This window comes from Zonotrichia leucophrys, unplaced genomic scaffold, assembly GCF_028769735.1.
Source record: "Zonotrichia leucophrys gambelii isolate GWCS_2022_RI unplaced genomic scaffold, RI_Zleu_2.0 Scaffold_38_522144, whole genome shotgun sequence".
In the NCBI taxonomy this organism is placed as follows: Eukaryota; Metazoa; Chordata; class Aves; order Passeriformes; family Passerellidae; genus Zonotrichia; species Zonotrichia leucophrys.
The window spans coordinates 259262-275929 of record NW_026992243.1 but is presented as its reverse complement, the minus strand read 5'-3'; the positions used below and the strand labels follow the sequence as shown (position 1 = coordinate 275929).

The window sequence follows — 16668 nt, the reverse complement described above, 5'->3', positions numbered from 1 at the left end:
TTGATAAGCATACATTGGCCAGAGAAGCACATAGTAGATATCATCAAAATGCAAAAGGATTAGCAAAGCAATTTGAATTGAGTTTGTCAGAAGCTAAAGCTATTGTTAGAGCATGTCCAACATGTAGTTATCACAATGGTGGAATAGGTTTAGGCATTGGAGTTAATCCTCGGGGTTTAGAAATAAATGAGAAACGGCAAATGGATGTTACACATATTGCCAGATTTGGTAAAGTCAAGTGTGTGCACGTCACTATAGACACGTATAGTCATTACATATGGGCTACGGCTCAGGCAGGAGAGAAAGCTATACATGTTATCAGACACCTGTTGAGTTGCTTTGCTGTTATGGGAGTTCCAAAAAGTATTAAAACGGATAATGCTCCAGCTTATGTAAGTGCTAGTGTTCAAAAATTTTTGAATCAGTGGTCGGTTAAGCATGTGACAGGCATTCCACACTCCCCTACCGGACAGGCAATAGTGGAAAGAGCAAACGGTACCCTTAAGCAATATATTGAAAAACATCAAGATTTGAGAGATCCACAAGCATGTCTGGCTAAGGTGTTGTATGTAATTAATCATTTATGTATTTTGGGGGAAGATGATACCCCTCCTGCAATTAAACATCATCCAAGGTCAGGTCAGAAAAGTACTAAGGAAACAGAGGTCTGGGTCAGGTATAAGAACCCCAGTACACGATTATGGGAAAAACCTGCAAAAGTATTATATTGGGGTCGAGGGTATCTTTGTGTTTCCTCACCTACAGGGCCTCTGTGGGTGCCTGCTAAGTGGACTAAACCTGCTTCTGATGCAGCATTTGGTGGACCACCTCACAGAGGAGGACAGGGAGCGACTGAAGAAGAAACTGCTTTTGGTCCTACGACCGCTACTGCTACAGCTGAAGGGATACTCGAAAGTGGAGGACATAGCACTGACACACTACTGTCGGACAACCCAGGAGCTGATTGATTTTGTTGACTCATTATCAACTTTTCGTTTAACAAATCCAGCAAAGGAACATTGCTATGCCTGTCACAATCCACATTGTGCTGCCTGGATAGCCCTGCTTTGTGGGGGTTGTGATAGAATTTTTTGGTTAGAACAATCATTATTGTGTGATTTGTGGTGTCACCCTTGTCATTTTGAGCACCGGTGGAGTGAAAATTGGCAACGTGAATTAAGGAGACAAACAGGGAAAAATGCGTATGAAGCTCTAAGTCTTTATGAGTCTCCTGAACAGAAAATTCTTGCTTATTATCGATGGGAAATACAATGTTTCGTGAGGAGAATTAAGATTCAAAGTAAATCGCACATAATCTCTGTAAGGTGTAGGAAAATAGTACCTTTAACACAACGCTCAGTTGTAGGACCCTTCACGGGAAATCCTGAAAGTGCACTAGACCACTGCATTGAAGAATTGCAGAAATTAAGTTTGCAAGTGGCAGGACCAGTAACAATAGGAGCAGCAAGTTTGAAGATAGATAAGAAAAAGAAGGCAAAAAAGGGAACAACCTCTTCTAAATAAGGTTATTGGTGATTGCTAATTAATTTTAGCTCGCTGTAAAAGCTGATTTGCCTTCAAACTTATCTCACGAAAAATGAGGTTTGCTCTTGTTATATTGCTCAATACTGTAATAAGTGAAGCTGTAGAAATAACACGTTTTAGTCAGCCAAGAAAAAATTTATGGGTAACACTTGCTAACCAAATTAACCAATCATCACTTAGTCTTGGAGGAGTCACTAACCCATTTCGAACATGCCTGGTGGGACTTCCGGTATGGTCTCCTGGAGAATTTTGCAGTTTGATAAAAAATCAGACCTTATGTATGTCTAGCATGTCAAACATCAAATTGCCAGAGCAACAAGGATATACTGCAGGTCAGAGTGATGGCTATCGTCAATGTTTACTGATCCAATCACTCAACACCTCTTTGCATTCTCCTCCTGAGGAATTGGACCTTTTTGGCAGTACAAACGCCAGTTTGTCTAACACTACAGCTGGTGGATGGTTTAGCTTTAAGTTTTCAAACCGACCAAAAGAAACATGGGCCACCCTAGATTCATTCCTGAATGTGAGTGAAATCTCTCCGCAGCATTACAGTAAATGTAACAGCACAAAGATCACTGCACCAATGAAATTACCCACAGGAATATTTTAAATTTGCGTAGACAGGGCGTGGAATGGTATACCAGCTAGACCACAGGGTGGACCCTGTTATTTGGGAAAACTGTCATTGTTTCATCCTAATGTGTCCTTGCTAATGCAGCTGAGTCAAAATTCAAACAGAAAGAGACGTAGCATACATGACTTAGACTGCAGCTCGATAGGAGATCCACAGTTTTGGGGCACATTCAAACAAGTGGTTGTTTCAACTATCTTGCCGGGAGGATCTGCCAATAAGGCTATGAATTTAGCAAAGCAATTAGGGTGCTGGGCAAAGGATGAGCTGAACAAGACATCACAAATTCTAGACATGCTAACCACAGATGTGCAGAGTGTTAACCATGCTGTTTTGCAAAATAGAGCTGCCATAGATTTTTTGCTTTTAGCACAAGGACATGGATGTGAAGAGTTTGAAGGAATGTGTTGCATGAATCTGTCTGATCATTCAGTGTCCATTCACAGTAAGATAAAAGAACTGCAACAGGGACTTCACAATCTCAAGGAAGAAGAAGGTTTAGGAATTGATGAATGGCTTAAAAGCTTAGGACTTGGACCATGGTTGAGGAACCTTGTGATCTATGCTATAGGACTGCTGGGTGTAATTTTACTGTTTTTGCTTATTTTGCCTTGTATTTTTAATTGTATTCAAAACATGGTCAGCCGTACAATAGCAAAAACTTGGCAAACTAATTTCCTTGCACAAGAAGAAAACGGGGGAAATGTGGAGGGATTTATTAGTAGTTGGTTAGCTGAGAAAGGCCATGCTGACATATTGCCACTGGTCAAGCTGAGAAATCAGCAGTCAGCAAGCTGAAAGGAGATGTCAGCAGTTAGCAATCAGTGGCCTTGCTGCAACATGAGGAGATTGAGTAGAGATTAGTCCTGAATATCTCCTAAGAATATGTAGAAAGTATCAAAAGTAGGACCATAGGAATGTAAAAGTAGGTGTAACTGCTGATATGTAACTAACCAATCCTGAGCTCAACTTTTGCAATATGCATGAAGTTAATTACGAACTGTATTTAACCCGCCGTGCTGATCAATAAAAATTGGGCCTGTGATGATCAACTGATGTCCTGGTCTCCTTCCTTCGACATTCCACCATTTCCTTTTAAAAGACCAAAAATCATCCCACCAACTGGTGTCCATTAGGGGAGTCCACTCCTGACTTCCCACATGTGCTATTTTTCGTATTTCTGTTGAGATGTTTCTTATTACCTCACTTCTATCATCGATTTCCAGGCAGCACTCTGATGAATTAAATTTTCCACATATCCCTCCCTCATCGGCTAATAAGTAATCAACTGCAAGTCGAATTTGGTAGATGACAGATCTAGTTTGGGCCAATTGGTAATTAATATGGTCAAGGACAAGTGATGTTCTGTTGGAGACTACTTCCAGTACTGCCTGGAGTCGAATGATCCTATTGAGCATGTAAATTGGAGTACGATATCCCCAGGATCCATCCTGGGCCCAAGTTGCAGGCCCATACGTGTTAATTAACTCTTCCGGTGTCCAGATTTTTCCCTTCCAGGTTTGTTTCCCCCCAGGTCATTTATATTCCTCTTTTTCCGGTTAGTCTTTTTCAAATGGTCATACAATGGAACCCCTAAACTTGACCCTGATTCCTTTGGCAATAGAAAGAAAGCAGATTTGATGACGCCTATAGTGCAGCTACCCATCCAGTCTCCTGGAAGAGTAGTATAGGCTGTGTTGCGACAAATCCAAAATAGATGATTGGGGGCTCTCCAAAAGATGTCTTGGACTTCCCAAGGGTATTCCCAGTATTTATATATTTGTCTTATTTTCCAGAAGGGGTTTACCCCTTTTTCTGCACATTTGTGCAGCCTACACCCTTCATGATAAACACACCCCTTTTCCTTTTTCCCAATGGACCAGTATTGATTTGGCTCTTGAGGAATCCATCTAGCATTTAAGACTTCAATCTTTAGATACCTCTTGCATGCCATCTTTTCCTCTGGGGTATTATATCTCTTCCCTGCCCTTATTATGCATTCTTCCCCAATTACTTTAGATTTTAAGTCCCATTGTTCTTTCCTTCTTTGTCCTAAAATGTGAGGTTTCTGTCCTGATTGTTCCCACCTTAGAATTTCTAATGGTCCTAAACTAATTCCCTCCCATGGCCAAATCTCTGTCATTTTAGTACTCCCACAGACCCAGCAGTTGGTTAGATTTAGTTCCTTACTAATTCTTTCAACTAGGTCTAGGAATAGGTTCTTCCCTAAGGGCATTTCTATTTCATCCTTTTTGGTGGTTACTGTTAATTGTCTTTCCTTTATTAGATCTTTCCGTCCTTCCTGATTACTTTCATGCTCAAAACAAAACCAAGTTTTTCCTACGGGGCATTCTCCAAGTAAGCGTTGCCGAAATGAGGCAGTGCTTCTCGCAATCCAATAGACTTTCCCGTCCTCTTGACAGGTAAATAACTGGGAGTAGTTAAAAAATAAGGATTTACATTGGTGTGAACCCTTATCAGTGAGGCAAGGTTCTCCCCATTGTTTAAGGGGTGATAGTACATGGATTTTCCTTACTCCCTATACTTTCCATAAACAGGAATAGCACCAGTCCTTCTAAGAGTCCAGTATGAACCATTGCCATGATCTCACCCAGCCTTGCCTCTTAGGATTGGGGAACTTTCTCCCTTCTCTTTCCTCCCACTTCCTATCAATTTAATAGCTCCCAAGGAATGTTCTGTATAAGAGTAGGTTTGAAACCCTCAGGGTTTTCCTTGGAGAAAAATAGATTATTAGAACTCTATTGGTGATATAACCTTTTGAACTTAACTATCATACTAACATTTAATTCTTATAACTCTTCAACTTGTAACCTTGAACAGTTTAAAAGAGATGGAGGAACCCATTCTCTATACTCATGATAATATATGAAATCTTTACACCAAACAGGGAACAAAATGTTCACTCTAATCTCTAATTCAATAATGTCCTAATATACTCCAAAACAAACAAAGGCTCCAACACAAACTAATAATTCTACATTCATAAGTCAACAACAATAACAATAAATAATAATGACTTGAATAAATGTATAACAATTTTAATATATATCTTGTACTTTTATCAGTCTTTCTAAGCAACCTTTGGTCTCTTTCTAAAGGTAACTTTGAGATTGTCCGAGTTCGGGATTGCAACCCACATGGAAGCATCTGTAGCTGGTGCTGTTGGATCCAGTCTGCTGTTTGGGGGGGGTGGTACCGGTCCTTTGACTCGAGTGATGTGAGTCCAGCCTCTTTCTTGTGTCCTTCCTGCAGTGTGCGTCATGAGTAATACCTGGAAGGATCCTTCAAATTTTGGAGTTAATGGGGTATTGCTCCATGACTTCATTAGTACCCAATCTCCTGGACTTATTTGGTGCACATCTGTATCAAGGGGGGAAGTTTGGGGAAGATATCCTCTTTTTCTCAGACTCGCTAGAGTCTTTCCAATGGTTTCTATTTACTTTCGGGCAGCTGTTTCCCCTTCTAAATAGTCCCCACTACTATAAGGAGTCATTAAAAATGGGAGTCCAAACATCATTTCATAGGGCAAAACCCCTATATCTGATCAGGGTCCTGTCCTGATCCTTAAAAGGGGTAAGGGGTAGACATTTGAGCCAGTTCATCTACGTTTCTGCAATTAATTTTGTTAATATATTTGTGAGGGTTTTATTCATTCTTTCTACCCTCCCAGAGCTCCAAGGATGCCGTGGGGTATGTAATCTCTGTTTTATTCCTAAAGCCTCAATTATTTTATGTAATACTTGTGCGATAAAGTGTGGTCCCCTATCTGAATCAATATTGTTCACCAACTCGTATCGGGGATTGATGTTAGAATTCTAAGATAATCTTGGTTACTATTTCCGCTTTTCCGGTCTCTTTTCTAGTTGGAAAGGCTTCCACCCAATGAGTAAGGTGGTCAACTATTACCAATAAGTGTTTGCAACTCTGTACAGGGGGCATTTCAGTAAAGTCTATTTGAATGTTTTGGAATGGTCTTTGGGCTAATTCTCTTCCCCTTTGTATGGTCTGCCTCATCACTTTTTGATTTAGTTTTTGGCAAATTAAGCACCCCTGAGTTACTGCTTTTGCTAACTTATGTATTCCAATACATAAGTTTTCTCTTAAATAGTGATCACGTAACCCTTGGACCCCCCAATGGGTTTATTCATGTATCTCTGTTAACATTTTCTGGGCTAGGGCTTTATTTAAAAATTTATGCCCATCTGGTGTCAACCACTCCCCTTGGTTCCCCAATGCATTTTTAATTTTTTTATTGCTTTTAGTTCTTTCTCACTGAATACTAGTTTTCCTTTCCTTTCTTCGCCTAACACTTTGTTTAACTTGAGTAATTTCACTGGCTCCCCTGGGTCTAATGCTGCCTCCTTAGCCATTTGGTCAGCTAACTGATTCCCTTTTTCCTCGATGGTATTCCCTTTCTGATGTCCCTTAACATGTACCACTGCCATCTCTGCAGCTTTAGGTAGAGATTCTATTGATCTTATCAGTTCTGTGTGCACTTAGTTTTTTCCTTTGGAGTTCAGATACCCACGTTCCTCCCAAATCTTTCCAAATGTATGAACGATTCCAAAGGCATACCGTGAGTCAGTGTAAATTGTCCCTTGGTCCCCTTCCAATAAGTCAAGTCCCCTCTTTAAGGCATAGATTTCACAACACTGAGCTGACCAACTAGAAGGCAGTTTGCCCTTCTTGGTAAATGTCATGTCTTCCTTTTCTGTAGTTTCAATTATTGCATATCCAGACATCCTTTTTCCCTTCACTACTCTCGAAGACCCATCAGTAAATAATTTTCTTCCATAAGGTAGAGGTAGCTTTTCTAGATCTTCCCTAACTTTGGTCTGAAAGTCCACTAGTTCCAAGCAGTTATGCTCTAGTTCTAATAATGGCTCTCCAGAGAGAAACTGCACTGGATTTAGAGTTTTAGAGGTTACCAGCTCTAGGTTATCAGCATCTATTAAGATTATTTCATACTTTAATACTCTGAAGTCAGTAAGCCACTTCTGGGCTCTTTGGCCTTAAAATTGCTTTTAGATCATGTGGTGTATGGATTCTTATTTTACATCGCAGGGTGAGTTTTTGAGTCTCTTCAATTAAGGTGGTTGCTGCAGCAACTGCTTGAATACAGGCGGGCCAGCCCCTGGCTCCTGGGGGTCTAGCAGTTTGGAGATGTAAGCAATTGGTTTCTTACACCCTCCCCACTCTTGGGCTACCACCCCATAAGCAATTCCTTTTTCGGTATTTACAAATAGGTCAAATTCTTTTTTCAGATTGGGCAAACTTAGGACAGGTGCTGAGGATTGTTTATCTTTCAAATTATTTAGTTTTTCATCATCCTCAATTCTCCATTCTATTGGGTCAGCGTTTACTAATTTGTCACATAAAAATTTTACACTTTGGGTATATTGGTCTAACCATAACTTACAGTACCCAAATAAGCCTACTAGTTTTCTGACATCTCTCTTAGTTTTTGGTGCTGGTATGGATAGTATGCCTGGAATTCTTTCAGGACTGAATTTCTTATATCCTTTCCCAATTATGTGTCCCAGATAAGTAACTTGTGCTTCCACAAATTGCAATTTATTCTGAGATACTTTTAAACCCTTTGCTCTTAGGAAATTTAAAAGGCGTATACTTGTTGCCCTGACATTATTCTGTTCCTCTCTAGATACTAATAAGTCATCTACATATTGTAGAATTTGTACTTTGCTCTCAGGCTTGAATTGTTCTAAAAGCCCTTCTAAGGCTTGCCCAAAGAGATTTGGGGACTTGGTAAATCCTTGGGGTAGGCGCGTCCACCTTAATTGTTGTTTCCTCCTCTTCTCTGGATGTTCCCACTCAAACACGAACCAATCCCTACATTCCTCAGCAGAGGACATGCCCAAAATGCATATTTTAAATCTATAATAGTAAATGAGGCATGCTCCCTTGGGATCTGACTCAAGAGGGTGTAGGGATTTGGGACTACTGGATGCCTGGTTATAGTTCTCTTATTTTTTTTCCTAAAGTCTTGGACCAATTAGTATTTTCCATCTGCCTTCTTGATTGCTAAAATTGGGGTCTTGTGGGGAGACATACACAGCTCCAGGATACCTTCCTCTAATAGCTGCTCAATCACAGGGGTCAGTCCCTTTTTTTCTTAATAGACCTTGGGTATTGCTTTACTTGAACGGGAGGAATTCCTTTTTGCATTTCAGTTCTTATTGGTGGGATGTCTAGATAGTCCCTCTTTCCTTCTCCTGCCCAAACCTCTGGGTTTATCTGCTCTGTATCTCCTGATGTCAATTTCATGATCTGGACTATCATTCTCCCATCCTTTGGGGTAATCCCCACTCCTAATTGGACCTGTAGGTCCTTTCCTAGTAAATTACTTTCTAGATTAGGTAAATAGATAAAATCAGCCACACACTGCCTTCCATTTCCTTTAACTTCTACGTTTTCAGCTAAGGAGGCTCTAAATGATTTTCCCTCTGCTCCCATCACCTCACAGACCTTTCTCCCAGTCGTCACTCCTGCGGGTAATTCCGTTATACTTGATCTATCTGCTCCGGTATCAACTAAAAATTCAAATTCCTCACTTTAGGGACCGACTTCAAAGTTTACCAGAGGCTCTTCTTGATGATACATTGGGTCCCCTAAAATGTAAAGCCCCTGACACCCCTTGTTGTCATCCCTCAGGAGTCTCTCAAGAGCCTCTTGTTCTTTTACCATTGCCTCATCCAAAAAGAGTTTATTGCAATCCTTTCTTATGTGTCCTATCTCTCCACAGTAATAACATTTCCTGCCACTCAGTGGTGCCCCTGGTCTCTTGTTTGTATCCACCCATGGAGGTAGTATAGGTTTATCTCCTTATCAAAGGAGGACTTTCGTCCATTTTCACTGATTCTCGATGGTTGTCCCTGCTGGTCTCTGGTTTCCCCTAGACTTTCCCTGGCTACAGCTACCATGATTCTAGCTTTAGCTTTAGTTTTCTCTTCTTCTCTCCTTAAATATACCCTTAAAGCTTCCTTTAACAGTTCATTTATTCCCTTCTCCTGCCAGTCATCCATTTTCTCTAACTTTCTCCATATGTCCAGCCACGATTTTGTAACAAATTGCACTTTTAGAAGTACTTAGCCTTCCAAGCTATCAGGATCTATATTGGAATATAATTGGAAGTTCCTCTTTAATCTATTAAGCCAAGTAGCTGGGGTTTCATCCTTTTCTTGCATGCTGTCAAAAGCTAGTTTTGTGTTATTACTTTGGGGAACTGATTCCTTTATTCCTCTAACCATCAGAGACCTATACTCTTCCATGTTCATTCTATCTTCCTCTTCATTAGGGTCCCACTCAGGGACGTGTAAGGGTAATTTCTGGTCACTGGGATCTCCTGAACGATTTTCTCACTCTCAGATCCGCATTCCTGTGGCCCTGATCATCCTCACTTCTTCAGCGCTGAACAAAATTTTAAAAATAGAGTCCAGCGGCCCCAGGTGTAAATGTTAAGGCCTAGAAACAGATTTACTTGGTTCAATATACCTACCAGATCCTCCACTAACTTCCCTAACTCCTTTTCAAAGCCTCAGATTTCAGTGGCTGTTAATGGGGCATTCACAAACCCAAGTCCCCCACGTATCCCACCCAAGGGGACTTCTCTAAGAGGAAAAAGCTTCTCCACTTTAGAAGCTTTTGATCTTGTTTTACAGTAAGGTCCCTCCGTAAGGTTACCCTTCTGGGAAGAAACAGGAGGAGTGGGGCTAGTTGACTTATACTAACTGGGTTAGAGATGGAGGTGCTCACCTCCCAGTTAGGAGGGGGTAATGGTACAGCAGTAGGTAAAGGGGAAGAAACTGAACCCGTAGGAAGGGACACTGGAGGTGGGGCTGGAGAGACAGTTGAAAAGGTTGAGGGGGAGACTGGAGAAATAACTGGATTAGATGGAGGTGGGACAGTAGTGTTTGGAGCAGGTAAGGGAGTTGAGGTTAGGGTAGGAGTAATAACCATAGGAGTGTTAATTGGAGGTGGTAATGGGATCAGAGCAGCTGCTGATTCTGGGGATGGAGAGGCCAGAGGTAAAATCGGATCTGGGAGAGGAGCCTGGGCCTTGCCAGGTAAATAAAAGGGAATGGAGGAGGAGGTAAGTAATCAAGGGGGTCCCACTTAACAACTAACCTCTTCTCTCCCCTCATTCTTTTCCTTCTGTTTTTGTAGTGTACAGATTTTTATAACATTGCCAGTGGTATCCCTCTGCCAACATGCAGCATATGTTAACTGCTCAAGATTGGGACTTTCTTGGGTTTTCAGGTGTTGGTTTAATTGGGAACACATCCATGGATCTCTTGTCCCGTACCATGGCCACTCCCCCTGCAGGTTTAACTTAGGCCAGACTTTCATAAAATAGTGAATCATTTTCATTTTGTCTAAGCCTTTCATGGCCTCCTGAATTTTGGGAATTCTGTCCATCCCTGCCCCAAAGACCAAAAGAGATGTTAGAAAATTATTAGGTTTGTTTGAGTATTGAAGATTATGGCTTGATCAGTATAAAATCACTAAAAGCGTGAAATTTCCATATGACAAATTGACAGAATCAGAGCCTGTTATCTGGACCTCAAATGATGAGGAACACCTTTGGAATCTGAAAACTAAATTGTCCTCTGCCCCTGTACTGAGCCTACCAGACCTTAAAAAGATCTTTGACCTATTGGTAAACATGGAAGAGGGGATGGCTTGCGGAGTCCTTACACGGGATTGGGGAGGATGCAGGAAGCCGGTCGCATATCTCTCCAAGTTACCAGATCCAGTAGCCAGAGGGTGGCCAGCCTGTGTACAAGTGACAAAGGCAACAGCCACCCCAATAGAAGACACACAGAAACTAACTTGAAAGGGGAAGATCCAGGTTCATACCCCACACAATGTGAAAGATGTTTTAAGTCACAAGGCCCTTCAGTGGCTAACCAATTCCCAAATACTAAAAATGAAGTCATCCTAATAAGTACCAAGGGCCTTGAATGTGTCACTTCAAAATGTTTAAATCCAGCCCAGTTCCTCATGGGAGAGCCATTAACAGACCTGGAACATGATTGTTTAGAAATTATTGAAATGCAGACTAAAGTGAGAGAAGATTTAGAAGATGGGCCCCTCCCATATGGGAGAATTTTATTTACAGATGGATCATCACAAATGGTAGCCAGTAAACGGGTCTAAGGGTATGCAATGATAGATGGGCAGAACATGCAAGTTGAGGAAAAAGGAAAGCTACCCTCAAATTGGTGTGCCCAGTGCTGTGAAATCTGTGCCCTGAAGAGAGGGCTAGATTTACTAGAAAAAGATAAAGGAACAATCTATACCGACTCCTGGTACGCATTCGGAATTGTTCATGCATTCAGAAAAATATGGGAAGAACAGGAGTACCTAAATTCTAAGGGCAAAAATTTAATACATGAAGAGCTAAGAAAATTAGTACTAGAGTCCCTAAGGAAACCAATTGAGATAGCCATAGTTTACATAGAAGGACATCAAAAAGGGGACACCCTTGAAATAAAGGGAAATCGATTAGCTGATCAAGTAGTGAAAGAAGTAGCCTTGGAACAAGGTAGTCCAATTAAAATTCTTAAGATAGAGGGAACACCTAGTAAAGAAACAAAAGAGGAAAAACCAATCTTTGTCAAGAAAGAATTAAGAGAGTTAGAAAAGATGAGAGGACAGCAAAAAGAAAATGGAGAATGGTGGACCCTTGATGGACAGCAAATTTTAAATAAAGCTCCATCCCGAAAGGTGATGACAGAGTTATATGAGTTGACCCATTGGGGAATACAAGGATTATGTGACCAGTTTCCAAGGGATCATATGTGCATGGGAGTACGAACCATAGCAAAGGCAGTTACCAAGGGATGTTTAACTTGCCAACAAATTATTCAAATTGATGAGAAGAGTACTGTCTGGTTGTCTGATCTGGGGGAGGAGAGTTGGCCTTGCGGCTGTTCCAAAGTGTGCAGGTAGACTTCATGGAAATGCCCCCTGTCCAGGGACACAGACACTTATTAGTGACCGTGGATCACCTCACCCATTGGGTAGAGGTGTTCCTGACCAAAACAGAGACAGCTCAAGCAGCCACAAAAGCAATCCTAGAAAACATCATTCCCCGATATGGGTTGATAAATAATGTCGATTCTGACCGAGGTCCATATTTTGCTGCCCAAGTCTTACAACAAGTTGTTGAAGCCCTGGGAATGAAATGGAGGTTGCACAGCCCATTGGCATCCCCAGAGCTCCAGAAGAGTAGAAAGAATGAATAAAACCATCAAAAACAGGTTAACTACATTAGTTACAGAAACCCAGATGAATTGGCTTAAATGTCTACCCTTAGCACTGTTACAAATTAGAACAAGGCCTCGATCAGGTATACAAGTCTCACCTTATGAAATGATGTTTGGACTCCCCTTCTTGACAACCCCATATAGCACAGGAATTTATCCAGAAGGAGAGACAGCCACCCAAAAATATCTAAAGGCCATAGGAAGTGTGTTAGAAGATCTTAGGAAAAAGAGCTATCTCCCTCTAACCTCTCCCTTAGACACTAAGGGACATAACATCAATCCAGGGGACTGGGTGTTAGTTTAATCATGGAACTCTGCACCTTTAACCTCAAAGTTTGAAGGCCCTTTTCAGGTCCTACTCACCACCAATACAGCCATACAGACCCAAGAGAAGGGGTGGACACATAAAACCCAGATTAAAGGACCTGTACCACCTCCCACTGAAGAGTCAAAACCAACCACATCTCCTACTAAGTCTTCTAATGAATGGACTGTGACTAATCACTCAGACAATCTAAAGCTAACCCTCCAGGGGAGACCTAAAGACTATTAGAGACTGTTAATAGTAAAAAACTTGTTAAGAAGTGTTAAAAATTGCAGTTAATGTTATTTATCTTTTGCTTTTGAGTTTGAAAAGTAGATACTTTCCTGTTGCATTTATTATTAGTTAGTGTTTAATAAAGAATGAAGAAGTTTTAGTTTGTGTTGGAGCATTTGTTTGTTTCAGCGTATGATTTTGTAGGATTAGACATAAGGTGTATTATGATTTTGTAGGATTAGCATAAAATCATACTATGATTTTGTGGGATTAGGCATAAGAGTAAATACCTTGTTATTTGTTTGGTGTGAGTATTTTATCTATCATTTTGGATACCGAAAATTCCTAAAGTCATCTGACCATTGAGTTCAAGGTTTTCAGATGCATGTTTTTGTGTTAAAAAGTTAAAACACCCCAGTTAACTCCAATCTTAGTGTGCAAAGCAATCTCCTATAAAACATCCATCAGGGCAAAAATAAATTAGTAAAGAAAAGTCAAATGTGTTGACACTGAGAGAATAAAAACTCTGTACTAAAACCAATGAGCTCTTCTGTAGGAGAAAAGCATAACCAAGAGGCAAGGCTGGGTGAGTCTACAGTCCGCCTAAAAACAGCCACTCCAATCACTGGGCACAGCTCAGTAGTTGTAGAGTCTAGGGGAATGCCTCATACCAGACTCCTGGGAATGCTCTTACTGATCTTACTTGTTAACAACATGCTGGGAAGTCAGAAGAGCCCATGTGCTAAATGTTACTGCCCCCTTTACAGAGGGGAAGAAACCGGATCTTTAATACGAGTACGTACAAATTTAAACTTAAACTGTGCCAACCTCTCTCTGTTAGAAACCTGTCAAGGGCATGGGAAGACTTACCGGATTTCACAAAATAGAGCCACTTATCAGCAACAACTGCCTGGGGAGTATCCTATAGGAGATGCTTGGCTTTGCTTTGAACATAAGTCCAATCAAAAAGGCACAGCAGACTTAATAAAAGAGAAAGAAGTAACAACATCAATAAATTGAGAAAGAAGACCTAGAAATATCTTGTGGGAAAAACTTGTTCATAGACTTAGTGGAAAAGATCAGTAAAGAGTTAAATTTAACTAATTGCTGGATCTGTGGAAATACACAAATGGCTGAAGTCTGGCCTTGGGAAGGGATCAGCTTAAGACCAATAGAAACCTTAAAATGGACACAAACAAGACAAAAAGTACCAACTATTGGACCAAGAGGAAAAGAATGGTGGGAATTAAAGTCTAAAATAATTGGAGAAGAGTAGTGTATATCTTGGAAAGGGAAAATGTATAAAATGTATAAATTTATAAAACCCCAGTAGGAGAAATGTCCTGTAAGAGATATTTAAAAACAAAACATCCAGTAGCTGGGTAGGTCCCTAGAGAACCTAATAAATACTGGAAGTATTATTCATTATTTACATATTGGATAAAAAAAATGTTATTTATTAAATAATAATAACATTTTAAAATATTTATTATTTTATTATTATAAAATAAATATTATTATTAAAATACTATTTTAATATTATAATAATATAAATATATAATTCTATATAGTAATGATTAATAATTAATATATGGTATATGATATATGATATATTATATACATTAATTAATATTATATAATTATAATATTATATTATTTTATTAGAATTTTAGAAAGTTAATAAAATATTAATTACTAATTAACATAATACATATAATATATTATATATATTTATTTCATATAAGATATATAGTATAATATAATATAATATAATATAATATAATATAATATAATATAATATAATATAATAATATATATTAATACATTAGTAGTAGTAGTAGTAGTAGTAGTAGTAGTAGTAGTAGTAGTATATTAAGAAAATAAATACTGAAAATCCATTGGGAAGAAAGAAATGGGATATATCTACCGAGAAGGATCTAAATTCCATGAGTGTACTGGAAAAGGAATAAATCAAGGAATAAATCAAGGAATAAATAAAAAAATAAATAAAAGGAATAAATAAAGGAATAAAAATAGGAATAAATAAAGGAGTAAAAGGAATAAACCCATTCTGGGGAGTGAGAGAAATATCCAAGTACTGGGAATTTCCAATGACTATCAGTGATGCTTCTTGGAAAGCTCCAGAAAACCTGGTTTGGATATGTGGGAATGTGGCTTACACTAAATTACCCAGGGAGTGCAGCAGCAGTTGCACTATCAGAATTATTAAACCGTCATTTTTCTTACTCCCAAAAGAGTCTGATTGAACCTACGGGTCCCAGTGTTTGATGATTTGAACAAATCTACCTGACCAAAAAGAAACTTAATTGAAATTGGAGGAATACAGACACGGAAAAACACCATATGGAGTGCCCAGGAAATAATTTGCACTTATGGACCAGCGATCTGGGCTCAAAATGGGTCCTGGGGACACCGGACCCCAATTTATAGGGGGTTAAATCGGATTCTGAGATTACAGGCAGTACTCGAGATGGTATCAAACCGAGCCTCTCTAGCTTTAGACCACATAAATGACCAACTATCCCAGACTAGAAGTGTGGTGTATCAAATCAGACTAGCAGTAGATTATTTACTAGCCCATGAAGGAAGCATATGTGGAAAATATTACTCCTCGAGTGCTGCTTAGAAATAGATGACTGCAGTGAAGTAATTAGAAATATCTCAAAGGAAATCTGGAAGTTAGTTTATGTTGGAACACAAGAGTGGACCCCTACATTCGATACCAGCTGGTGGGTCAATTTCTGGTCATTAAAAGGAAACTGGTGGAAAAAAATAGCCTTTTTCATCTTATTTGAAATTGCTAGTTTAATCCTCCTACCTTACATGCTCCCCTGTATAATCCAAGTTGTAACATCTGCTGTACAAGCAAGTGTAATGATACCAAAAGAGCTTAATAAGAAAGAAGTAAAAGTAATCATGATAATGAATGATCAAGAACGTCCAGATGCCAAGCAAATTTACAACCAATATTAAAAACTGTACTTTCAAGAAGCAGTAATTGCTAATTGATGCATGCTTGAGCACAATCGAACAATTAGAGGGGGAAATTGTAGAGAATACATTGTTAAAGGAGTTGATATAAAGTTCACTGTTAAAGGAGTTAATATAAAGTTCCAATGTTAGTCATAGATTGTTTGTTGAATATTTAATAGTTAAGTTCCAATGCTAGTTAAAGGATTTATAATTATGTAAATCCCCTCACTGTCAGGTGTTACCCTCACTGCTCCTGTTAGTGTTCAGAAGCACATAATCACGAGAATGATTCTATGCAGGTGCTTTTATTGAAGAGCTCTGGGTGTCAGGGGTGCAAACCCAAATCTGTCTCCAACATGCATTTGGGATGAAAATGTTTTTATATTCTATCGTTATATAACTTTCATGTTAATTATTAAACATATATTGTTCTATTGTATACATAGATTTTATCCAAGCATGGGCTCCTCGTGACCCCCTCCTCAAACTTCTAACATAGTTTCTCATTATTCTTCTTAGGATAATACAATAATTGTATTTAATTACTAAACAATCATCACATCTAACAAGTATATAATTTATCATATACTCCTTATGCAGGTGCAATTTCACATGATCTGGCAAACACAAAGCCTCACATTTTCAGA

At 39.4% G+C, this 16668-nt stretch overlaps 1 pseudogene; it reads left to right on the top strand.

Moving 5' to 3' along the window:
* The first annotated feature begins 1755 nt into the window (after nucleotides 1-1755).
* The window catches only part of LOC135460405 (zinc finger protein 239-like), a 46681-nt pseudogene continuing 31768 nt past the window's right edge, over nucleotides 1756-16668 (top strand).